The following is a 27,492-nucleotide window of genomic DNA, read 5'->3' as shown; positions in this document are numbered from 1 at the left end:
TTAGTTTGATTCAAGTTTGCTTACTATATTACCAGCCTGGGAGTGCACACATCCTAAATATTTGAAATTATCTACTTGTTCCAACTTCGTATCCCCAATCTGTCATTCATTTATTTTGGATGTCTTACCTACTGACATCAATTTAGTCTTAGAAGGGCTAATTTTCATACCATACTCATTGTACCTCTTTTCAGGTTCCAAGTCAGTAGACTGCAAGCTTTAGGCCAAAACTGCCGTTAAGATAAAGTTGTCAGCATACGCCAGATTGCTTACTAAATTTTCACCTTACTTAATCCCTTCCTGGCGCTTTATATGTTTTAGCAGATGATCTATGTAAACTACGAACGACAAAGATTTTTAAAAATTCTGGCGAATACAGAAAATCCGATCCTGACAGCCCCTTTATGGGCTGAAACCACACCGCTTTTCATCCTACTTCCTCTGAACCACTGACCTCACCTCCCTTCCAAGATGCCAGTGAACAGCTTGCCTGATATACCGATGATTAAGATACTTTGATAATTGTTGCAATCCTTCCTCTTTGCTTGCAAATAGGTAGGTGGAAATATAGCTTTCAGCCAATCTGAAGGTACCATACTAACACTCCATGATAATCTTATTTTATTAAGCCATTTCCACCCTACCTTCTCACTATACTTCACCATTTCAGGTCTAATTTCATTTATTCCTGTGGCTTTATGACAATGGAGTATATCTACCATCCTTCCCAATTCCTTAAGAATAATTTCACAAACATCATTTCCCGCGATGCCAGAGTTGAGAAACAATAGGGATTGCAAGTAATATATGACACAGCAATGTTGCAGAAAAAAGACTGTGTTCTATGAGTGAGAAAATTATTCATGAGAATTAATTTGATGAGTATGATGGTGCACTGCAAGAATGGACTAAAGATGGTATTGTTGAAAGAGACATTACAAAGGGACTAGAGGTAAAAGATACATTCTACCTCATCGGGGTGTATTTAAGGACAGTGCAACGATGCGAATTAGGTCCATATTCGACGTATCCAGTTAAAGGAAGAGGGAGTTGTCACTGAAGGACTGTATGACAAAAGTCCAAACTTAATTGAACTTATTCCCTCTGTTCTGTTCAGGTTCAGAGAGAGGCCAGTGGGTGTTGGAATATTACACGTTGGCACTCCCATGTTACTGTTGCACTTGCGTGAAAGATTTTTGGTTATACAAGGACGAAGGAACAGCCAGACCATGCTGTCAAGATGTGCGAGATGAAAAACGGTACAAAGCTAAGAAGGTGGATGTCGATTCTGGAACTCTATCTGAAAACAGAATAAAAGATGCTGTGGTATTTGAGGTGACAGGTGTAGACCGTGCTGGACTCGTGATAAAGTAAAAAGGAAGGGACGAATTACGCTCTTTACATTTGCTGTGTATAGAGCAGTGTACTTGGAACTGGTCAGGAATTTCATAACGAATGGAATTTTACTGTGTTTTCGACGGTTCATCACTCCATAAGAAAGACCAAAAGTGTGTACAACAACAATGGAACAAATTTCACTGGTACAATAATTTGTTTTGAACTGTTGACTAAAACCATACAGAAAGAGAGTCCACAATGCAGCAAATACAGTAGAGGATTAACCCTCCCACAGCAGGCTGGTGCGGTGGTTGGTGGCAAAGTCTGATTCAGATAGTAAAGAGAAATTTGTGGTATGTCCTCGGGAGAGCTTCACTGTGTTGCGAAGAGATGACGATACTACTGTGTGAGTGTGAAGCCATCGTTAATTGCCGTCCTCTTACCTACTTGCCTGAGAAGCCTGAAGATCTCAACCGACATTCACCTTCAAGTATTCTGCATGGGAATACCAGATTTAGTTCAACTGGATTCTGTGAACTTATCAAGGAGATTTTTGATTTCTACTGCAGTTGCAACAAGATTTTGAGAAGAGTACCTAAGTCAGTTGATCCAGAACAGAATAAGATGTCTATAAACACTGGAGAGGGGGATGTGGTGCTGGTTGCAGCTGATGGGAAGAACTGGATCGACTGGCCATTTACACAGGTGCTGGAAGTGTATCATGGGAAAGAGTTGGAAGATTTGTGAGGTTGAAAACATTGTCAGGTGAGGTTACTAGTCCACATCAGTGAGTTCTGAAACTGTGAAGGAGGATGCTGACGACTGCCCCAGTAGCTTTCACTCTCATGAACAGTCTGACTCATCACTCCTCAAAGTGGTATTATGACAGCACGTCTACTGTCTCATGTGAATATAAAAACTAATTCAATCTAAGTGATTTACAATAAATGTGAAGTTCCTCTCAGGTAGAAAGACAGTTTCTCACAGGCTATGTGCATTCGGAGATAAGACTGTACGGTATTCTGAAAAGATTTCAAATAAGGTCGGTCACGTATATTTTTTGGGAGAGTAAAATCCCTGTTTCAGCTTCACATAAATCCCCAGTCAATTCATAGATGCTGAAATGATACTGAACCTAAAAACTATCCATTGACAAGAGGTATATGTGGGTTCAAACACATCCAGTAGTTTTTCAGTTACAAGAACTCAAACAACAACAAAAAGAAAGGCAAGACCCGTAAGCTAAAATATATTTAGGTATCATTATTACACCTGAAATGGATAATTATTATAAGAAAATGCTGTCAAATTAATCAATATATAAATACACAGTTGTTACAGTTAATAAATACAGATTACAGTCATTACTAATAAGCATGGCTTATCAGTCCATGGACTACAATGATGCAGCTTTCCTTGTCAATTTATCCTGTCCTATCAGCTTCTTCTCCAAGTAGTGCAGTGTTCGTTTCCCCACAAATTTTGTCAGCTGGGTATCAGGAATGAGTGGCTAAGTGGGGAATACTATGCACTAAAATGGATATGAAATTTTTTTAATTTATTAGAGCGATAAGCCAGGCCATGATGTTAATGTGATAAAAGAATTGTAGTAAATATTAGTTCAACTAGAGTGCTATCCCTAAGACCTCCTAATGGGTGTAGTGCCCTGCCATGTTTACAGACCACCCAGCTAACATAACCTAGATATGCACTAATTACATAGTGTAAAACTGTTTAGTTAAATGATCAATCATTATCTTCAGCATGATTACATCAGAGTTTAAATGTTTAGAGGTTTTGAATGATGTCACAAACCCGTATGGCACTCCACAGCAATGGAATAGTAATCCCCAGTATTGAATGATTATAAATGAGCAGTAAATCACTAGAGGTTCAAAATCCTCTGTTGTCTTATTCAGTGTAAACATTCAAAAATAGTTCAATTTAGCAGTTACCCGTCTGTTAATACGAATGCCATGAGGGGAACAATTTTGGATAGATGAAGTTTGTTTGGAATTTTCTTTGTAATGTTTATTTTGGAAAATAATATCTTGAACACCAAGGGATCACCGTTGATTTCTCTGGAAACCCACAATCTTCGTATTCCAATGGCCCTGGTGGGTTTTCCAGACCTGCTCCACATTCCTTTATTACAGTCGTCACATTGCCCAACCTGATGTTGTTTCTATTGGTGCAGTTCATCTCATGTTTTATGGTGTGCTGAGGTTTTAATGGTGCCGTGTAAACCTTTTTTTTAACTGTGTATCTTGTAACCACTGGAAGCCAGTTACATATTGGTAGCCGACCAAGTGATTGGTTGCGGACGAAAGAAAAGTGAATGGTGATCGTACCTAACCTAAAACACTTTAAAGTCTAAAATTCATAAATCATATTGAAATTAGTTTCTACCTGTCAGGATGGCTCGTGCTTTTCCCATCTTGTATGGCTAATGCCAACACCACCATCTCGTTCTTGAAAAAGATCTTTGCATCATTTGGACGTTGTCAATTTTTGACGAGTGGTAATGCAACAGCTTTAACCTCTGTCCAGTTCCAGAATTTCTGTTCTGATCTATCCATTGCTCATGTAACCACTACCACGTATTACCCGAGGCCAAATTATGCTGAAAGAGTGAATCGTAACCTTCGATCTGTTCTCATCACGTATCACTCCGCCGACCACTTTAAGTGGGATTCATCACTAAATTGGTTGTCGTTTGCCTTTAACACTGCGTCCATGAAAGTCACAAGCAAACTCCTGCTTCCTTAACGTTGGTCTTTACACCAAATTCTCCACTGTCAAATCTGTGGTCAATCAATGATCTTCTGCCTGACGACGCTAGCCCAGAAAAGATCCGAGCTAATTGGCACCATGCGCAAAAATCTTAAAAGTTTATTACGCTAAATTTCAGCATAATTAGAACCACGGGCAAAGGACGCACAATCTGTCTGTGGCTGACCAGGCATTTATTAAAATTCAGCCCGTCAGTAGTGGTGCAGACCATGTTATCTGTAAGTTGGCCTCCAGGTTTCGAGGTCCCTGCACCATCTTAAAGTTCCTTACGCCGGTGTCATTATTGGTGAGTGATCCCGAAAGGAAGAGGATCAGCAGAGTTCAGCTCTCTCAGGTAAAGGTACCTTAAGTTGCATAGTGAGGTGTCTATTCCATTGTTTGTGACCATGAAGATTTAGTTGTAAAATATTTGTAAGATTTTTGGTAAGGTATTTGTAAGATTTTAGATGCTGGCTAGCAACTATTAGTTATATCTATACCCTAATCATAAGTGATTTGAGTAGCTGAGTCATAAAAATTGTAATTGTTGTGTCTAAATACATTAGGTATCCTCAAGCATTTATCTCCCTTAGTGTAATGGGTTTGTATGATAAGTTAGGTTGGTTTTAGTTTAAGATCAATGATTGGAATTTATTCCCCTAACATTTTGGGCTGCGGATAAACTCCTGTAGTTCTATTTTCTTTCACCCACCTTAATCTTCTCTAAAATGTATGGATAGTGCTTGCCCGGGGCTAGGTGCCCTAATGTCCCTGGTGTGGGAGGGGTCTCTCCATGAAATTCATTGAGCCACCAGTTGGGTGACTCTATGCTAGTCAGTAAATTAAAGAAAGAACACTAACCCTCCTTTGAAAACAGTTTTGTCTCCAAGATAATCTAGTCCAGCAGGGTAGCTTTGCCTGGAGTATTCCTCTATCTGCTGCATGTTGGTTTATGATGCAGTGGCTGCAAGGACCGATTTCGTCTGACGGCAACATAACGTACCAAGTTGAGAGGTACAGTGTATGACTTGGGCGCTACCATCCGGCACCACTACCCAGTGGCCAAGTGTCCCGATTGAGGCAGTCTGGTTATACTGCGCCTCACCCCTCTGCCCAATACAAGTTGGTTCAAGATACGGCTGGGCTGCACTGCAACTCACCTAGCAACCTGGTTATGACTGAACTTGAATGGAGGCTGTTTGCAAATGGCCGTGGCGGCAGCCACACCATCAGCAATAACCTGTGGTCTAGTCGCGCAACTCCGATCCTATGATTAGTGTCAAAACTGATGCAAGATCTACTTATTCCAAAATTTTGCTAAGAAGGATGCCTTCTTACAAGAAAGTGAATGGGTTCTGGATTACTGATATTTGGTGGAAGGAATGAGTGTACAATCTTTTCTGTGGACAGAGTAAAAATGGTCAAAGCAATTTTGGAATGTTGGAAATGCATTTCTGCATTGTAGTAGGCTTATCACATTTTGACATTTATGTTGTGTTCATATGTAACACTTAAAATACTGCAAGTTACTGAATGGACTCTTCGTGTAGTGACAGTTCGTTTTTTTACTGGAAGTTCACCTTGAAGAAATTCATGTTTGTCAGTAAGGTGACCATCGAACTTTCCGAGAAATATCAGCACACCATATACATGAAAATAGTTTGTGAATGCCATTACGTTATGTTCTAAAGATCTGTGCTATGGTGCGCCAGTTTCCGCGTGTGATCAACATCCACCCCCCCTTCCAGTAATCTTTTGGTAATTGTCGAGCATAGCTCGATTTTCGTGGGGAGGAAGGATGAGACTTGTGGAGAATCTCTTTTAATGAATGTTTACTGTAAGGTGTAAAATGTTGTAGTAGAATATTTTATTTGTATTCCCTTTATCTACCTAAGTAACTACTAGAGGGTAAATTATTATTTTTCTGTGATATCTTGTAATGTCCCGGAAATTTTGTGATGCGGACATTTGGAACAGGGTGTGTTGGCCCCTGTCGATTCTACAAGCATGTCTTTGCTAATTCTGGAGGACGGAATGTTCTTAATTAGTGTCTGCCATTGTTCTGGAATATTGTGAAAATATCATGACTTGATAAAGAGTTTTGATTGGTGGATCTGGGTGGCCATAGGGAAGCTCCTGTGCTCTGATAGGTCACTCGCTAATCACACCGGGGCCAGCTTTGCCTTTTTAAGAGAGTGAGGTGAGATTTCGTGACTTTTCGTTCTCTCGCCAGTCCAGTGATCAGATGCACGTCGGCGTATCCTTGCTCCTGAAATGGGCTACCTTGGTGTAAGCACTGTTGGTTTCAGTTCCACCTTAACTTTTACATCTAATGTTCGCTTGTACTTTCACATAGAAATTTGCCGTACTCACCCAGACTCACCCAATTTCTCAGATGCCTTACAAAGCACGTTTCAATTCATTTAATATGGTATCTGTATCTTGTGTTTCCTCTTAGCCTCAAAATTGTATGGTAGGAGTCGCATTATGTTAAGATATCTCTTGTTAACCTCTTGACCTAATAGCAAAGCTCTTGGCAAAGTACATCTAATTTGTATTTTGGAGATGGTGTAACTGGATTGTTTGGATAGATGAAGTTTGTTCGGAATTTTCTTTGTAATGTTTATTTTGGAAAATAATACCTTGAACCAAGGGATCATGGTTGATTTTTCTGGAAACCCGCAACCTTCATATTCCAATGGCCCTGGTGGGTTTTCCAGACCTGCTCCACATTCCTTTATTATAGTCGTCACGTTGCCCAACCTGATGTTGTTTCTATTGGCACAGTTCATCTGATGCTTTATGGTGTGCTAAGGTTTTAAAGGTGCTGTGTAATTTGTTTTGTTTCCCCTTTTCTTAACTGTGTATCATGTAACCACTGGAAACTGGTTACAAAATAAAAGATGCATACCTGTAAATTCTGCATTTGTGTAATCATAACAAATATACTTAGTCAATTTGAGATGAGTATAGAAATATATATTGCCTTAAGAATAGACACGGAGCTCGATAGCTGCAGTCACTTAAGTGCAGCCAGTATCCAGTATTCGGGAGATAGTAGGTTCGAACCCCACTGTCGGCAGCCCTGAATATGGTTTTCCGTGGTTTCCCATTTTCACACCAGGCAAATGCTGGGGCTGTACCTTAATTAAGGCCATGGCCGCTTCCTCCCTCTCTTAGCCCTTTCCTGTCCCATCGTTGCCATAAGACCTATCTGTGTCGGTGCGACGTAAAGCAACTAGCAAAATAAAAAATAGACAGGAAGATACTCATATATCACCTGAACATCAGATAAAAGTAGAGTTATATAGCCAGTCAAACTCAGACGACTGGTAAGGGTTTAATTGTAATCACTATAAAGTCACCTGGAATGATACTTACGCATGAAGTATTTGGTGTTTCCTCAAAGCTGAGTGGTTCCTCTTTGATCTTTACTTCCAAGTCCATTTTAAATAGCGTAAAGGTATAGACGGTTTTGGGATGTAGATTACTTCCACAGACCTTGCACTGAAACATGAGCAACAAGCACTATTATTGCTGCTTTGTAGTCAAGTCTGTAGTTTTAGCTGATTATTGATATTGTGCTCATAGCCACAGGACCTCCAGTTTTACCTGGAAACTGAACCTCACGGATAAACATTTTCACTGAAAGAATATCCCACACCCACAGAATGGGATTAATTTGCACACCACTTGTGAAAAGCCTGTGACTTACATGTTGCCCACTACACTGGGAGTCTAATGACTCACACTGACTCAGACAGTACTTATGGCATTATGGCTAGGAGTGGGAAGCAAATGACTGTCGAATTGAGTGAGGTAGAGTACCAGCATTTCTTTGGTGTGAAAATGGGAAAACACAGAAAACTGTCTCTAGGGCTGCGACTTCCTTCGCAATCCTAGCCCTTTTCTACCCCATCATTACGATAAGTCCTATCTGTGTCAGTGTAATATAAAGCCATTTGTAACAAAAAAAAAAAAAAAAGAAATTCTACAACCAAACCTTCGAAACTATTCATTTCATGCTCAACTAGCGGGGCAAATGATCCGCTTTTAGGCACTGTGAAGACACAATCCCCGCGCCCTGTCCTTCCACTAGCTCCTCTGATCATGTACATTTTGTACTGCTCAATATAAACCTCACTCTCTTTACACTAGAGTCCAGCAGTGATTCAGATACGATATAAAATTTGAAAGTCACTTTTAGGAATGTTCTGATATAGTACATTCAGTTTTGTTTTCAATCCAGAAACTTTCTGATGGTAAGTGGTGAGCGCAGTCTTATTCATAACACTTACAAATTACATAAATATCCTGGATATTATTGACAATTGTGGGTAAGGCCTGTGCCTTATGTATTTTAATAAGCCAGTTTCTTACACAGATATAGCCATAGTTCCTCTCTCGACACACAGTACTCACCTGGGCTAGTAGCCCCTTTAAGAGCTAGCATATAATATGTTGAATTCAGTAGCAGTTTAGCTAGATTCCTTATTGATCAAACAAATTATTTGATAATGGATAGCCAGGAACTCATTCTCAACTTCCAAAAATTTGCAACCATTACTGATTATGCTACAATATATACTGTATGTCCATTACAACAAATATTTTCGAACCGGCTATGAACTCCTTTGTTACAATGAACAGTTCTGAACTGGCTATAAACTACTTCATTACTACAAACAGTTCCGAACTGGCTATGAAATCCTTGAAAATTATTTTAATGAGCATACATGAATCACAATGCTTCCACAACCGATTGTTAATAATGGTTTGTTGGAATTGGTAAAGTGCATTTGTGAACCATATCAACGCCATCTACAAATTGTTACAAAACGTTAAACAATGGTTGATGGAAGACCTCACTATTCCAGTGGGAAGTACTGCATGTAGTCACACCATTTACTGGTCAAATCAAATGTGCATGCATGCAACATGCAGTCCCTGGTATTGAACGCGCACTGCTGGCATTGGCTCTGAAATGGTTCTGAATGTAGTTAGAACAGCATGAATTCAGAACTGACAATTCAGAAGGAGTTCTGAATTTCTGTTCTAACAGCATGTACACAGACAAAAAAGTATTGACACAGGCACCTTTTCACATAAATACCAGGAACATTATGTGTATACCATTAACACTTACTCAATAAACAATAATTTGTATACTAAACTATTTTCAAAACATAACATAAACACATGTAATCTATTAAATTAGGGTTTTCTCCTGCTCAAGAAAGGATTGGCACACTGTTGGTCGTTTGTTACTGAGCTTTACAGACAGAGCCGTGTGTACCAAATTTGTTCAATCAGAGTAGACAAACAGTTCTGTCGCTTGCCTGACGCCAGTGTATGTGTCATTCACTTGTCACGATGAATCCGAAGGCGAATTCCATGCCATTCCGCACCAAGGTGGTATTCTTGCATTTGCAGGGTAAAAGTTACCGTGAAATTGGTAAAGAACTTTCTGTTACTTATTCAACAGTGCGGGCAATCATCAAGAAGTTCCAAGAGACTGGTACAACAGACAATAAATGCAAATATGGACATCCAAGAGTTCTTACATATAGGGAGCATCGAAGCATAGTTCGTCTTGCACTAAAAGAGTTCTTTAAAATGCAGGGTTGATTGTAGTGGACATCCAGTCAACATACAACACAACAGATCGTCCTCAAACTATTATGAATGTTTTGATGCAGCTGATATTCATGGGTGATCTCCTAGAAAGAAACCATTTATTTTGGAAGTTAACCGAAGAAAACACTTCCAGTTCACCAAAAGTTATGTCAATAAATCGATTGAATTTTGAAATTCTGTGATATTTTCTGATGAATCCTTGTTTGACTTGTTTGGATCTGATGGAAATGTAAAAGTGTGGTGCAAACCAAATACAGAGCTCCAATCACTACATACCATACCTACAGTGAAACATGGGGGAGAAAGCTTAGTGGTTTGGGGATGCATGGGAACTTCCGGTGTTGGTGACTTGGCAATTATTGAAGATGTCATGGATCATCATAAATGTACCGATGTGTTGCGAGGTCACTTATGTAGCAGTGCACAGAAACTGGGTCTTGATGGCATCTTTTACTTTCAACAAGACAACGACCCGAAACATACGGTTCTGCGAACGCGGGAGTGGTTAATTATAATGCACCAAGAATAGTTTTCACTCCACATAAAGCATTGATCTTAACCCAATAGAGCATCTTTGGAATCACTTGGAGACAAAAGTTTGAAAATGTCGTTCTGCAGGGAAGCGCGAATTTCAGACGGTGTTGTAGGAGGAATGGTCAAAGATCTCAGGAGAGATAACTCGCAACATGGTTCCTTCCGTGCCAAGACGTCTACAAACTGTCATCGGTGCCAATGGTATGCACACCGGCAACTAGACATGGGTTACGTGAATTACAGAGACTTTAATTTCATTCGTGTATAGGTGTGCTAATACTTTTTTGATGTGTAGAGCAACTGATTTTGTTTTGTAAACATTTATTTTTGTTGTGAGAAACCAATTATTCTCGAAGAACATTATATTTACTACTGTACATTTCAATAAATATATCGGTGCCTTAGATCACCTTTATTTGTGTGGAATTTGTATATAATGGTCTCCTTCTTAATTCTCAATCCTAAGATTGGTTGGCAGCAATTCGTCTTCTCCACTCTTCTGCGTAATCCGCTAATCTCTTCATTTCCACATATGAGCCTGTTCCTACGTCATCTCTGATCTGTCTTGAATATTGTAGTCTAGGTCTTCCTCTTCCTCTTTTACCTTGAATCTTTCCTTCTATGACATTAACTATGAATCCATTGTGCCTATAGAGATGGCCAATTAACTGGTCTCTTCTTTTTCTTATTGTTGCTAAAAAGGATCTTTTTTCAGTTATTCGTCGAAGAACTTTTTCATTGGTGAGTTTTCTGTCCAAGAGATCTTTTCCATCCTCCTCCAGCCCCACATCTCAAATGCTTCCAAACGTTTCTTATCACGTGCACTAATAGTCCACGTTTCTGAACCATACAAGGCCACACTCCAGACATAGCACTTAATAAAACTCTTCTTGGTCTCCACATTTAAATTCCTTGATGTAAGTAGTATCCTTTTCTTGTAAAAAGCAATTTTTGCTTGGGAAATTCTGCTCTTTATGTCGACTGAACTTTTGCCATCTGGAGTGATTTTACTTCCTAAGTAGGTAAAGGCATTTACTTGCCTTAGTGGTATATCACTAATTTTGATGTCGACTGCAATATGCTGGTGGTTGCATACCATAATTTCGGTCTTTCTTGTATTAATTTTCATGTTATACTTATCTCTCTATATCGTATTCATTCTTATTAATGCACTTTGTAGTTTCTCTTCATTCTCCTCTATGACAGCTATGTCATCAGCTAATCTTATCATTTTGATTTCTACTCCATTTATCTTTATTCCTTCCATTTCCTCTTTTCATTCTTCAATTCCTTTCTCAATATACAGGTTGAACAGCACTGGTGAAAAATTACATCCCTGTCGTACTCCTTTCTTTATATAAGCTTCCCGTACTTCACCATTTATGTTTATGATGCCTCTTTGGTTGTTATAGAGTTCATATACTATTCGTCTATCTCTAAAATCTAAACCAACACTAGTCATAATCTTCATTAACATATTCTAGTTCACATTATCAAAAGCTTTTTCTAAATCCACGAATGCAATAAACAAAGGTTTCCTTACGTCTAGCATTTTGTCTATAACCTGTCGTAATGTTAGAATAGCTTCTCGTGTGCCTCTATTCCGCCTAAATCCAAACTGATCTTCAGCCAAATGTGGTTCAATTTTATTGCTTATTCGGTTATATATTATTCTTGTCAATATTTTTGACATGTGCGACAACAGACTCAAGGTGCGATGTTCTTCACATTTTAGAGTTTCAGACTTTTTAAAATCTTCTGGAATTTCTCCGGTTTCATATATTTCCATGATCAGTTTAAAAATATAGCCGTGTGTTTCATCATCCAGTGTCTGTATCATTTCTCCAGTTATTTCATCGCATCCTGGCGCTGTAAGAGGTTTCAATTCTTTCGCAGCCTTGAGGTATTCTTCTTTTGTTAAAGAGGGCCCCATTTGGTCACTTGTTATGTTGTCTTCATTTTCAAGTTCATTTATGTCAGTAGGATCTTCATATAATGTTTCTATGTATCGCTTCCATCTTTCTCCCACTATAATGGTAAGTATGCCAATCAACGAGCTAGAATTACATATAGAGAGGTGGAAGCGCTGCCTGGGTGAAGCTAATAGAACGAACATCCACCATGTTTCCTGTTGTCACACAAGCAAGGGGGTGTGGCTCTTGAATGACGAAAAGTGTAGAAAATACGCACTTCAGAACCAATGGGGAAGAATTAACGAATGTTAGCCGAGAGCTTAAAGCATTAAAAATCATAGACTGCGAATACCACCACTTCATTGTGTTGCGACACGAGGCCAACATCACGATCATTTGAATATAGGGTAGTTCTAAATCGTCTCACTGACATACGAATAGGCCTTGAAATTGGAACAAGACGTTACCGTGCTTTGTTGTTGTGGTGTAAATTAGAATAAAGACCGTGGACATAAATATTTATGAGAGAAATCCTTAAAATGATAGGGACCTACAATAGGTTACAACCTCATTCGTAACATAATTTAAAAGTATAATATAAACATGTTCGGCCCCGCGGTGTAGGGGGCAACGTGTTCACCTGTCACCCGGCGGCCCCGGGTTCAATTCCCGGCGGGTCAGGGGGTTTTTAATTGTAATGATTAATGTCCCTATCCTGGGGACTGGGTGTTTGACATCCTTCCTCACACACAACATTCATACAATATGGTGCCAGTAGGGCATTTAAATATATATATATATTAAAATTTGCATTTGCCATGCAGACATGTTACAGTGGGTAGGTCTTTTAAAAGTATCACATCCCCACGAGTACGGTTTAATGTACCGGTAATTATTTATTATAATATAGGGGACATGATCTTCTTTTTTTTTCCATCACCATATCATTCTTGGATTATTAGCTGAAAGGTAACCTTGAAAGTTATCCATTATGAGGTGTAGCCTAGTTTTAAATGCCAATGTAACGTACATTTACTATAAAGGCAGCATAAATTTCACAAACAGCAGTAAAATACTGTGTTTACTATGCTTGGTGTACGTTTGACCATAAGAGGCCTACATCAAACCAATGCCCAAGCACAAGAAGAGAGTAAGTAACACATAGCCTTCAGGACCACAATGGAGGGGGGGAAGAAAGAACCTGAATATCAGACTTCAGTGGCATATGGCAACAAAAATGAATTCTCAAGGGCAAAGATAAACAGATACCAAGAAATAATCACTCATAATAAGTCTGTGAAAACGGAACATTATCATGCACTATACGGTACATACTCAGCAACTTGGTGACAACATAATAATAACAAGAGGTAACATCTGCAGAAAAAAAAAAGAAAACATCCAACATTCAGCAGTGTTCTTCCCCTAGTACAGAAACAAGTCATGCCAATGCGTAAAGTAGTTTAAGAATTAATTTGAAAAGGTTAGCACAGGATAGGGTGGCCTGGACAGCTGCATCAAACCAGTCTATGGACTGATGACTCAAACCAGTACACATCAACCTCACTCTCTGGCAGAGTAATTAGAGAGAATATGAAAAAAGACTTATGCCTATAAAGTAAAACACTAGGTAATACAAAATCATCCTCTGACATAGACCTATTATATTTTGTCTCATTTCGAGTCTGAAAGCACTATCGTCCAGAGTCGCCAAACTCCTTAGTGATGAAATGGCATCGGCATCCTGTTGACAAGCAGAGCGACGCCAGAGTTCGCAGCGGCCAGCAAGCTATAATTGTGAGGAACAATTCTCTACCCAACAGCTGATTTTATCTTCCCACGTAAATTATGAACTGTAACCACCTCAACAAATATATTAATCATAAATTTTAAGAAAACACACTGATACACTAGACTACTTATAGCTACAGCATGGCATAATACCGAAGGAAAACAACACTACTTCCTGAAAAGACCAGTCTTTCTGTGAAAGCTTTGTATCTGAAAACAATAAAGTTTTCCTGTTTCAAGTCATGTTTTATTGTGGAATTTCACTTTGAAATACTCATCAAAATTCCCCACTTCAGCTTACAAATGTGGTTGTCAAGGGGTGGTGAATGACAGGCATCCTCGTAAAGTTCTACAAACAGTTCTCTCTTAGAATAGCTTAGAACTGCCATTAAAAGCACGTTTTAAGGGTTTTCCAACATTGTAACTTTTTCACATTTCCCGCAGTTGTAAATCACATCGTATGATGGGATAGAAAGGCCACCTCTGTTATTTGTCTTCAGGAGAGCTGGCTGCTCTGAAACTGCTATTTGGAGAACTGCCTTGCAAACATCACTTTTCACTACTTGTGTAAATTTTTCACAGCAAAACCAGCTATATTGCACTACATCCTTAACATACATCAAGTTAGCTGGATGTGGAATATGGTCATGATCATGACAAACAGAGAGTACATCAGTACTGTTGGCAGGCAGATTAATAGGGTCACCAGTTATCTGAGTGAGGTCTATACAATTCACAGTTACAGTAGTGTCAACTGCAGAGCAATTGGCACTGGTTAGAGTACCTATCTGTATATGAAGCAAGTGCTGCTTCAAACTACCTAGCTGTGTCATGGTTCATAAGGTCACCATGACTAATGGCACTAAAAAATACTTCCAAGTGATCCTGACTAAGTTTAGAAGTGAGCAGAAAGTGAATCTTCAGTATGAAATGTTCAAAATCAAGTTATACACTCCTAAGACAGGTTTTAAACACAATCAGACTTATAATAGCAATACAGTTGGTCCGTTACTGGTCAGTATAAATTTTCCAGCTAACTCATTCCTGGTTGCCAGCGTTTCACCCCGCGTGCTAAGTTGGGCTTATCAGTTGGTAAACAGCACACCTACCAAGATGCATGGCTAGTGAATACCGTGGAGGCCACTGCGTAGGCTACTTGGAGCCACTGGCAGTGCCCTATGGGAATAAACATCTTTATCATCTGATGGCCAGGCAGGCATCAATTTTTTAAACTGATACAAAGTGTCTCATAGTGCAATGACACTGTCAGTGGCTCCAAGTAGCCTACGCAGTGGCCTTCACGGTATGCACTAGCCATGCATCTTGGTGGGTGTGCTGTTTACCAGCTGATGAGCCCAACTTAGCACACTGGGGAGAAATGCTGGCAACTGGAAATGAGTTAGCTGGGAAATTTATAATGTCCAATAACGGGCCATTTATGTTGGTATTATTAGAATACAAGTAATGTGACTGTGGAAAGGCATTTCTTGGTTCACATAGAAAAAATAATTGTACATATATTACAGACACCTGACTTAACAATTTATGAAACATATAAACCATATATATCATCGTTTGTGATGGTCTAAGAAACAACAGATTAATTTAGGTAAATATCATCTTACCTGTGAAAAGAACTGCCAGATTCTTTCCTGAAAGTCTCCTTGCACCCATATGCCACACAGTAGTTCACCATATTTATATTAAAATAGCTTAACCTTACATTGTTGGTTCCTGAAGGGACCAGTCTTCCTTTGAACTTTGCATCCACACACTGTGAAGTTTTTCTGTCTCAAGCCATGCTTTACTGTGGAATCTCACTTTGAAATACTCCATCAAAACTCCCCACTTCAGCTGATGAATGTGGTTGTCAAGGAGTAGTGAATCAAGTGCATCCTAAAAGTCAGTTTTAAATATGCTGTTCACTAACCTGCCTATAACACAATGTTCAAAACTCTCCTGGTATCCCATAGTCAGCTTATCAAGATCTCTAATTTGAGTATGTAACCTTATCAGCTACGTATGGGTAACAAGACCGAAGGTTGTAAGTGTGTACTCATGTGGTATTATGCCATTAATAAAGCACCCAACCAGTATCATACCGAGCTCGATAGCTGCAGTCGCTTAAGTGCGGCCAGTATCCAGTAATCGGGAGATAGTGGGTTCGAATCCCACTGTCGGCAGCCCTGAAGATGGTTTTCCATGGTTTCCCATTTTCACACCAGGCAAATGCTGTGGCTGTACCTTAATTAAGGCCATAGCCGCTTCCTTCCTATTCCTAGGCTTTTCCTCTCCCATCATCACCATAAGACCTACCTGTGTCGGTGCAACGTAAAGCAAAAATAAAAGAAATATCATAAGTATCGCTAACCAAATTTTTATTTTCTGCAATTGGCAATTTAGCTAGGAGTCAGAGTAGCATCAAGAAAACATGCTGTATATTCTTAAATATCAATGTTTTATTTCTTCACATATACATATATACATACATCCACATTATAGACTGTTATGCTTTTCAGGAGTCTGCAACCCTCTGGGAATTTAAAAAAATGCCGCCACAATCTTCTATTTGTAACAAATTCTGTGGTCTTGTTTAGTTCCATACCTCTTATCTATCATTAAAGAAACTTGACAGAGTCCATTATTCTTCCAGGTAACCTACCCCCTGCATTTGCCTCACAAGACTCACACCACCGAAGCTAGTTTATGCGTACAGCTTCATCAATAGAGTTAATTCCTAACTTAGCTTTTATCTCCTCAATCCATGTACCCTCCTGCAATTGTTCACACCTGTTTGCACCAGCGATTATTCTTGCAAATTCCATGTCTGTTACTTCTTACTTACAAATGAGATATCCTGAGTCCACTCAGCTTTTACTTCCATCAAGCAAGGGTGGTCTGCTTCATAAAACTTGTGAACTTCATCCTCATCTGCACCCTCACACGGTGAATAGAGTGAGGCCATATTTGTCCTAATTCCTCCCAACAGCTAGATCTACCCACATCATTCACTCATTTACATGCCTAAATGTTGCATGCATAGTTTTCCTGATAAAGAGTCATACCCTACACTCTGTCCTTCCCTTTCCAGCACCTGTTAAGAATACTTCATAATCTCCTCCTCTCTCTTCCTCGTTATCTCCCCTTATCCTAATATCATTAACTAGTAACACATCCAGACACAACCTCTTTGATGATTCAGACAGTTCTACTTTATTTCTTCCAGTGGCCGTGGGCTCGCAGGAGCACATGAACAACCAATTTTAATGCGTATTCACACATTCATGGATAATTCAAAATTGTTTCCTTTGTTTTGACCCAATTTTATGAATCGATTACAAGAATTCGACTTATATCGAAGCTCCATTACATAGACAGCTGTTCGTTTCGACTGACCAGATGCACAGATAAACCCAATGAGCGAGGAGGATGGTAAGACATGTACCTTTCCATCTAAGCCACCCTCAAACGAGATATAGTATTACAAGGGTCCGCCACCTCCCCTGTTACTGATGGCCACAGCTCCCAGAAGTTACTATTGCATTATATCGCCGGAAGATTTCGCCAGTAGGTAATTCTGAACAGGCGTTCGTAATCACGGTAAGAAATTTGATTTACATTATGGGTGGAAAATAGTTTCTACTGAAATTAAATTGAGTACCGGTAAATGTGATAACAGTACGCTTGTCGTCATACCTAGGTGAACTTCGTGCTATGTAAAACCAAGAATAGTGTTCGCATGTTAATATTCCCTACAATAGCCTACAGCATTGTAGCAAAGATGCTGTGAATTTTGCTTTAACCGAGATGAGTAGCTTTGGTTTTTCAGATCTACATTCGGGAAGCGGTGGGGTTGGTCTCCTCCTGTCCGCTGTCCTGAGAATGGTTTTCCGTGGTTTTTCATTTTCCTCTCTTAAGCGAATGATGAAATACATCAACAGTTCCTTTTATAGGCCACGATCCCTTTTTTCACATGTTCTCACCTCGAATCACCGCAGCACATCTCCTAGAGGACGTCGCTCTCTAGGAGGCCCACCATCAGGGTACGGAATGCGAACATTTTAGTAGTAGTCATAATTTTAACATTTATAATAATAATGTTATTGTTTCTACATCCCATAACTACTCGTACGGTTTTCAGAGAAGCCGAGGTGTCAGAATATAGTGCTGCAGGAGTTCCTTTACGTGCTAGTCAATCTACCAAACAAGGCTTATGTATTTCAGCACCTTCAAATACCACCAGACTGAGCCAGTATCAAACCTGTCAAGTTGGGGTCAGAAGGCCAATGCTTCAACCATCTGAGCTACTCAGCTCGGCAGTCATATTTTAGTTTTGTTGTACACTCACAGATTAATCTTGGAAAAATTCATCCTCGGTTCTACTATATTATGAGAGGAGAATGAAATGTACAAGGAACTTTTCCAGTAGTAAGCTATTTTGTACCGATTTTCATTCTACTTTGGTACTTTGGGGCGTGAACAAAAATGTTGCTGTGAACCCCCTGAACATTTTTTCACGAGCTGCCACTGCTTTCTTCCACGAGCCACATTAATATTCACAGCACCCCACCGAATTCCATTTTGTTTGCCAATCTGGTTCCTAACGGTCCCTCGCCTGTCATATGGAAGTGGGACTCCATTACTACCATAGGTCCAAGGCTTGCTTAGAATGTTCTGAACTCTGTAAATTCTGTGAAGCAGGATGCTACCCAACTAACACATGATCCCAGTAACGATCTCTCTCTTAATGGGTTAGGGCCCACTGGTTGATTGTATAGTCCTAGCTACATGAGTACAAGAAGGGACATGACTCGGAATGTGTCCGAGATGCCCACTCCCTTTCCATAGCAACTGGTATCCCAACTCTCTGGACCACTTACTACGCCACTCAGCTGTTGCCCATGGTTCACGAACTAGGACGTGACTACAGTAACCCACACCACAAACCACTAAGGTACAGAAATATAATATATACCATATATACATGGTTCTATATAACAACAAAAATTAGTGCACAGAACAAGAACAAAATGATTATCCAATAACAATGAAAATTGAAGAGTCCAATAACAAATCCTAAAAGAAAAACTAGACTTGAAACAAAAGTTTTACACTATTATAAGCAACGCAGAGTAAATTATGATTAAAAACTATAGGATAACACTACCGAGGGTACTGTACAATAAGAAAAGGGAAGGGGAGGGGTGGGGTGGAAGATATAGTAATTCAACATCATAAACAATTTTACAGGATGATTACAGAAGGAAGATAATGGCAATTCTGCAAGACATGTAGTGTTATATACAATAATGAAAAAGTCAAACCATCCTGTTAGTAGGACAAAGTGTTCATCACTGGCCCTTGAATAGGATGAACTTAGTGAGAGTTTGCCTCACTTGAGTTCCTCTCAGTATGTGTGATTTTTCCCTAAGGGCATGATGGAGTCTGCCGGAATAGTACTTCTGCAAAAGAAGTTTGATAAGAGCAACATAATGAGATTCCTCAGTGCGTTCGGTAGCAGTAAACAAATGTTCATGACCTGAGAATAAACATCTGTCTAACATTGAAAATACATCTGACTGATATTTCAGCATGATATTTCTTCGGTTTTTTCCCAAAGTAGAAAGATTACTTCTAAAGACCTTCTCTGCCACTTTACATAGGTATCTGATATCGTCAGAAGGGTTCAAAAGTGAATTATTTACATCTTTACATTTCACCAATCCACATTTTGCAACAGTGCTCACACTCTGCAAGACACACAAACACTGCACACATTTCATTGATTTAGAGATGCTTTTTCACTACACTGCCTGCAATATAATCAACAACATGTTCAATATATAAAGAAAGGGCTTCATAATCGGTGACATAATCATGATCAAATCTGGTAAAATTAATTTGTTGTGGAACTGTCTGTACTTCATCAGGGTTCAGGATAACACAATCATTCAACGACACATTAGAATTACAAGACGGGTCGATCTGACCAATGAGACACTTCCTGTATGCAGCTTTGAATTGGGCAGCATTGGGATTGTTTCTATTTCCTCCTATGTTCCTCACACACGAAAAGAATAATTCCAGGTGATCCTGGCTCAACCTGCGTGTAAGGAGATAATTTAGTACATAACCATCTCCCCAGACATATGTTTCTGCAAGGCCTTGCACACTTAACAAATCAAAAATGATACCATTTACCGCAATTTTCTTCTTAGAATTACAGAGGGAAGAGCCATCAGTTAATGTAATATTTTTAAGGTAACGTATGCATTTCTCAACATCAGCACAGATTTTGGCCTTGTTGAATTTTCTGATTGCAGCCTTGGTTCCCTTACCCATAGGATGACATGAATTTAATAAATCAAATGCAAGATTTAGGATCATAATAAACTCAATGGTATTTTCACAATCAAAACTCTTCAAGGCCACAGAATTACTGAAGGTTTGTGCAGCTAAGGAAACCTTCATTTTCTGTCTCTCCCACTCTAAATGTTTTCTCCTTAATTTATTACCAGCATGCAGGCCTTCTGCTTCCTGTAAGTTTACAAGTTTCTCCAATTATTTCCACTCAATTTTATTTTCCTGCTCTGGAGCACTACCATCTATTAGTACCTGCTCTTCTGCCAGCAAATTCCTTGCAAGTTTTATAAGATGAGCAGCATCGAGTAAAACAAACACCTTTTGTTCAGAATCTGCTGGATGGGAAAAACAACACTGAGAGTTCAGACCATCAAATTTCACTCCTAAGCCTTGCATCACACAACTATTAGTCACAGTCCCATCACATACTACTGCAACAATTTTTATACCTGTCTCATGCAGTTTTCTCAAGTACTGTTTCACCAAATTTAACTTCACTTCTTTGGGCACTCCACTGACAAGACAATAACCTACCAGTATTTTCCAGCTTCTATTCAGTGCTGTCACCATAAACACTAATGCCTCCTTAGCCACTTTACACTCCTCAGTGTCTAAATACCCTTGACCTAAGTCATTATACCCACAAATCTGTTTATTGTCCCAAACCAAGTCCTTTTTAATAGCCATTTCATCAAATATTAAAGTTCCCAGGATTGGTTCTGAACTATCCCTAACTTCTTTTGAAATTTTTTCAAAACTCTCCTCTGTAAAACCTGGACTGCCATCGACAGATGTTGCCCAATGACGAAGAGTTCGAGGATGTGGTAGTTTAAAAAACTTCCTGAGGTAACAGTATGCCTGAGCTGAAGAAAAGTTTATAGTCAAAGCAAACTTCCTCACAGACTGGGGATACTGATGCACAGTTGGATTGGCCTGAAGTTTGGTCAGGTCTTGGATAACCTCTTGGAAGTAGCTGCCCAAAACATTCAGACCTGAAGATTAAGCCTCTTTTTAAGACCTTTGATGATTTCTTGCTGATTTAAAACTTTCTTCTTGTGCCTCTTTGCTTTCTGTGCCATGACTTTACATTTCTCTTTCAGCTGTTTTAATTTCCTATCAGTCTGCACCAATTGCTGTTTTAATTTCTTAGGGCTGGGACAGAAACTGTAGTTGTGGTCATCAGTCTGGTGATCTGAAAGATAAAAATAATTTTAAAACAACGTCATCCAGCACACTCAAATTTTATATTTTTTTAATATTGCATAATAAATAGGAGTAGCAAGTGATTAAGAATGTAAATAATTAGTAATTATTTTTTAGTCCCTACTTTATATACTTACATCTTTTAGCAGGAGGTTCCTCATCAGTCGCCTCAGGTGACTTTTCGTGGTCACGTTTCCTTGGAGGTGGACGCTCCGATATCTTTGCACGTAAATGAGGAGGAAAATTAAATATGGTTGGGACGGCATTTGCCAGTAAACGCCGTTGGTCATTTGTTTTATACATGTACTTTTCTTCAAAATGTACAGAGCATAAACGACTGGATTGAGTGGCATACCATTTATCTCTTTTCATCCTCACAACCCACTGTTGCGTTAATTCCTTGTTCTTTAAAGGAAACCTGAAACATAATCCGCCAAATAATTACCATGGCTATCAGTATTTTGCTGTTTAAGCATTAAAATGGGTTTAATTACGAACAGAACTCACAAAGAAATGATCTCGGCTATCACTCAGTAATACTTACTTAAAATACGATATATCCTTGGTTTTAGTACTCCGATTAGTACAACCGTACGCTGAGCATACGGCTGGCATTCTTGAAAACAAAACACTTTCTTTTCACTCCATAAAAATTTATGAAAACTTACGAAATTAAATTACCATGCACTATCTCACTGTCACCTCAACATATGTTCTCGCGCCAACAAGCTTTTGTTTTGACAACCGTTAACATGGCTGACCTTTATCAACTTGCTTCAAGCCGGGAGCGCTGATGTCAGGCATACAGCCCCTCTATGTTATTCTAGCTCGTTGATGCCAATACTTTTTGGTGCCAGTGTATACTACTGCGCATGAGCAGGCTATTTAGAATCAATTCGGTACCATGTTGGAAAAAATGTGCATGTATTATCACTAAGAATGGTAGCTGAGATATATTTAATATAGACAGCTTACAGTAGGCTGGAAAACAGAATTATCTGCCGCTGATCTTTTATGTTTAAATACGAACTGAACAATAAAGCTTACCGTAATTCCTATCTCGTAAAGTACGATATTAACTTCCTTATGGAGATGTACAAGACTGAGACTCTTTTCGACACGGTATAAAACGTAAGGAACTGCAATTACCTGATGTAGATAATCTTAAGCGAAACAGCACAATCCACAGAATAAACATGCGGACGAGATGCACAGTACAAAACAAAATAATTCCTGTATTAAATAACGACAAGCTAACCACTTCGAAAGTAAACCGGAAATAGCGAATAGGGCCGTGACCACCGATAGAGTAGGCCTCCGCATTCAAGCGTGACGTCATGACAGGTGGTGACACGGACACCATCCTCCCTCAAGCCAACATGAAGTAGCTTTATAGCTATTACTAAAAAGCGTTGCACTTGCAAATGTTCTTAATTATGCTATGTTTTCATTTAAAATTCAGCAGCTCAATAAACCTAACAAAATATTTTCGAAATATCATACGCTGAGAACAAAAATAAAACATGATTTCCAGTATATATTGAAATCAAGATTTCTTACGCAAAATAATGTGGGGTAAAATTAAGCAGTTGCCTATCTCACAACAAACAAACAAACAAACAAACAAACAAACAAACAAATAAATAAATGAATAAATAAATAAATAAATAAATAAATAAATGATAACTAAAAGTAAAACATGTTCTCTTGATTCTCTAAAACATTCATAATAGTTGTTAGACACAGTCAAGAAAGTATTGCATATGAGACAGTTTATTGATGAATCAAACAGTAATCAATTCACATACTAGCAATTTAGGGTTTACTTACCATTGTTAGATGATGATGATGATGATGATGATTGTTGTTTTAAGGGGCCTAACATCGAAGGTCATCGGCCCCTCTTACCATTGTTAGAAGGTCCATTGTACGTTCAAAAAATCTGAATATATAGGTACAGTACTGCATGGAAATATTCAACCTGTAAGGAACTTACATACTGTACATTGTTTTATTTAAGAAAAATGTCATAAAAAGAGATATTCTGTATCGTTATGACAGCTGTAAAATACATTGTGTACTTTGTATAAACCAAATATCCGAGAGTACAGCATTGTAAGCTTGGTATTTCTACAAATTCCTGCAAGCTCGTTTCTTCAGGATTACCAGTACTGAATTTGGGGGGAAGGATTTTGGAGATGGCCATAAGTATAGAGAATAACAATTATGGTTTGCAATAAATACTGTAACTTTATTATGTCAACAAAATTATTACTTTCTCAAAATACTTTTTAAAAACTGTGCACAAACAACTCAAATTTAGACCTTCAGGTGCATTAAAACTACCTGAACTATCTGAAATGAACATACCATAAGCAAACTAAATATTGGTGTTAGATTATCCACTCAATAATGATACCTTAACACATATTCATGATAAACTTTTAGGCTACCAGTATTCAATCTGCAAGCCTCTGTGAACTTCCTAAACTTTATCTAATCCTCTATTTGTAACAAGCCTTGTGACCTCGTTTAGTTCCATACCTCTAATCTCTAAATAACTAGAAACTGAGGATAACCATCATCGTCAAGGTCTCCCTCTACTTCTCTTACCATCCATGACCAGGTCCATTATTCTCCTAGGTAACCTATTCTCCTCCATTCACTTCACATGACCCCAACACCGAAACCGGTTTATGTGTACCACTTCATCAATAGAGTTCGTCTCCTCATTCAAAGTACCTTCCTGCCATTGTTTCCACCTATTTGTAGCAGTGATCATTCCCGTTATGCCTGTTACTTCTAAGTTACGAATAAGATATCCTGAGCCCATCCAGTTTTCACACCGTAAAGCAAAGTTAGCCCGAAACAGACCAGTGTAAAGATAGTTTTGTTCATCGCAAGTACACTGAATTAGCTTTGCTGCACCTTGATTCAATCAATCGCTAGTAATATGCATTTAAGGCAGTCGCCCAGGTGGCAGTTTCCCTATCTGTTGTTTTCCTAGCCTTTTCTTAAATGATTGCAAAGAAATTGGAAAGCTATTGAACATCTCCCTTGGTAAGTTATTCTAATCCCTAACTCCCCTTCCTATAAATTAATATTTGCCCCAATTTGTGCTCTTGTATTCCAACTTCATCTTCATATTGTGGTCTTTCCTACTTTTAAAGACACCAATCAAGTAAGTACTTCAGATATGGTACTATATCCCAACCCAATGCATTTAGTATATCCCCCAAAACCTTATAAATTCCAGCTGCTTTTCTAGTTTTCAAATTTTGTATCTTACTGTAAACGTCATTGCTGTCATAGGTAAATATTATTACTCCTTTATCCTCTATCTGGACATTATCCTTGTAACCAACAATATTTACATACTGTTGACTGAAAACTTCTGCCTTTTGAAGATCCTCGCATATATACTCCCATTGTTCATTAATGATTCCTGGAATGTCCTTCTTGGAACCTGTTTCTAGCTTAAAGTACCTATACATACTCTTCCATTTTTCACAAAAATTTGTATGACCACCAATTATGCTTGCCATCATGTTATCCTTAGCTGACTTCTTTGCTAGATTCAATTTCCTAGTAAATTCCTTCAACTTCTCCTTACTTCCAGAGCCATTTCTAACTCTAATTCTTTCCAAACTGCACCTCCTTCTTAGACTCTTTACTTCTCTAGTATAATATAGTGGATCTTTACCATTTCTTACCACCTTTAAAGGTACAAACCTATTTTCACATTCCACAACAATTGCTTTAAACCCATCCCAGAGTCTGTTTACATTTTTATTTATCATTTTTCACTGATCATAGTTACTCTTTTTTAAACTTTCTCATGCCTGTTTTATCAGCCATATGGTACTGTATACTGGGAGAACACACATTCTAAATACTTGAAATGATATACTTGTTCCACTTTTGTATTCTTAACCATAAATTCAGTTCTCTTAGGCTTCTTACCTACTGTGATAGTACATATATCACACCCCCGAATTATATGTAGAAGTTAGAGGTATTATTGTCAGTATTCAATTTATTATTATTATTATTGTACCAGGCGGTACACCTCCACGCCGCGAATTCAAATATTGCGCCAGTTGAAACTTCTCTATAGGAGAAAGCCTGAACTTTAACAAACTGTATTAACTCAACGGTTTCTCGGAAGATGTCACTACTGTAAATTTGGTAATTTTGAAGTGTTCTGAACTGTGTCTATTTTGATTTGTGTTTGTTTGCTCCGTATCAAGAAGTTTGAACATTCTCTAACAGATGTCGCTACCCAAAACTATGGTAACACACTCTGGTGCAATGGAATGAACTTTCTTGAAGAAATATTGTATTCCTAAGCTTTATTCTTACTAAATTTTGTTCTGTGGTTTGTGGGTTGGCAATATAAATCCTTTCTTTCCGCCCGTTTTGAATGTAACCAATCATGAATTTATGTAATTAATTTTCCACCAATAAGGTGTTTCTTCCTCGTCTTGTGTATTAGTTTTTGCTGTTGGCCAATAAAAGTTTGTGGGCGGGTTGTTATCATTCATGAAAGGTCTCGAATGTTCCACGAGGGTATATAAACTGCTGATTTTCTTGTCTCGGTGCCACTTCAGTAACATCTCTCTTAGTGTGTGAATATGTAGCAGGGTCAGGAAGCGCCTCTTTCTTCAAGCAGCAGTTCATCTACAAGGTAATGGCCTGTTAACATCTTCATTTCTTGCTAGCTCAGCAGTTTAACTCTCGGGGAGGGTTCGAAACCTTTAGTATGTAACCTACCTTTTTAAAATGTAAATTCTTTTCTGTCTATGTAAACTCTATAATTACTGTAAAGCAGGGATAGGGAGTGCTTCACCCTCTCGAACTCCCCTTCATTTTTGAAAAGGAGGTGACGACGTTTTCATAACCGTTCTTCTCTTCTTTATTGTAGTAAAAGTTTTCTCATACGTGTCACCTGCCTAGCTTGGGATTAGCCCCTGTATGATCGGCCTAGCGCCACATAGGTTTTAGACAAAACTTGGTGTAGGAGTGCAAGTTATCGCCTCCATTCAATTTTGTATTTTGGGCCATTTACTTAACCCGTTTTGTTTTCCTTCCTGCGAAGGCCCAGTAGACTGGGTACGATATACCCCTGTTTCTTTATTATGCCTTGATGGCAAGTTGTGTAAGAGTCCGTTATTGCCTTTATAGGCTTGAAAGATCGAGAGCGGGACAGCTCTTTATAGTGTTGTGGTGAAAGTGTCTTAGAGAGGCTTGAGATATAAAGTTGGGAGCTAATGCTCCATGTAATTAAGGGTGTTCTGCCCTTTGGTATCTTGTTATTGTGAGCTGAGAGCTCAGAAATTATATTTGGGGCTCGAAGCCCAGATCTTGTAAGAACCCCCTAAATCTTGTGATTTCTTTGTACCTGATTTTGGCTTGTTGTTGACTTGTTAAGTTTACAAATTCTATGTCATCATTGTTAAGTTTTGAAAATATAACCTTGTTAAAGTTTAAAATTAACTTTAATTTTGTAGTTGAGACCTATTCCCGCCCGCACCTTCTTTCACCTCTAACTACCACGGATATCTCCGTAACAATTATTATTATTATTATTATTATTATTATTATTATTATTATTATTATTATTATTAGTATTATCATTATTATTATTATCAGTATTTCATTTGTATATTTTGCCATTTATATTTGTAAGCTGGAAGATATCCACATATGTAGGTATGAGTAATTTGTTTTGCACGAGTGGAAAAACATTGCTTTAATAACTCTGGTAATTCGGATGAGTCATGTGGCTACCCCAGTGTTTGTTGTGATGTACTTGTGTCGGTATATTTTATGAGTCATGTATATATCCCAGCCTGGTGAGATGAGCTTGTTGTTGTATTAGGGAAGTTCGTATGACTCATATGATATACCCCAGAGTTTGTTTATCTCTTGGGAGAAAGGA

At 38.6% G+C, this 27,492-nt stretch overlaps 1 long non-coding RNA gene across 1 annotated transcript in view; it reads right to left on the bottom strand.

The window, feature by feature from the left end:
• Positions 1-22,738, bottom strand: part of LOC136882031 (uncharacterized) — a 49,812-nt gene extending 27,074 nt beyond the window's left edge. Inside the window, exons 1-2 of the long non-coding RNA XR_010861068.2 lie at positions 22,599-22,738; positions 7,492-7,617 (exon numbers count right to left, since the gene is read on the bottom strand). This is a non-coding gene — a long non-coding RNA (uncharacterized lncRNA). The remainder of the gene's footprint in view (positions 1-7,491; positions 7,618-22,598) is intronic.
• Between the last annotated feature and the right edge of the window lie 4,754 nt (positions 22,739-27,492).

This window comes from Anabrus simplex, chromosome 10, assembly GCF_040414725.1.
Source record: "Anabrus simplex isolate iqAnaSimp1 chromosome 10, ASM4041472v1, whole genome shotgun sequence".
NCBI lineage: Eukaryota > Metazoa > Arthropoda > Insecta > Orthoptera > Tettigoniidae > Anabrus > Anabrus simplex.
The sequence above is the reverse complement of the archived record's forward strand: the minus strand, read 5'-3'. Positions and strand labels throughout refer to the sequence as shown.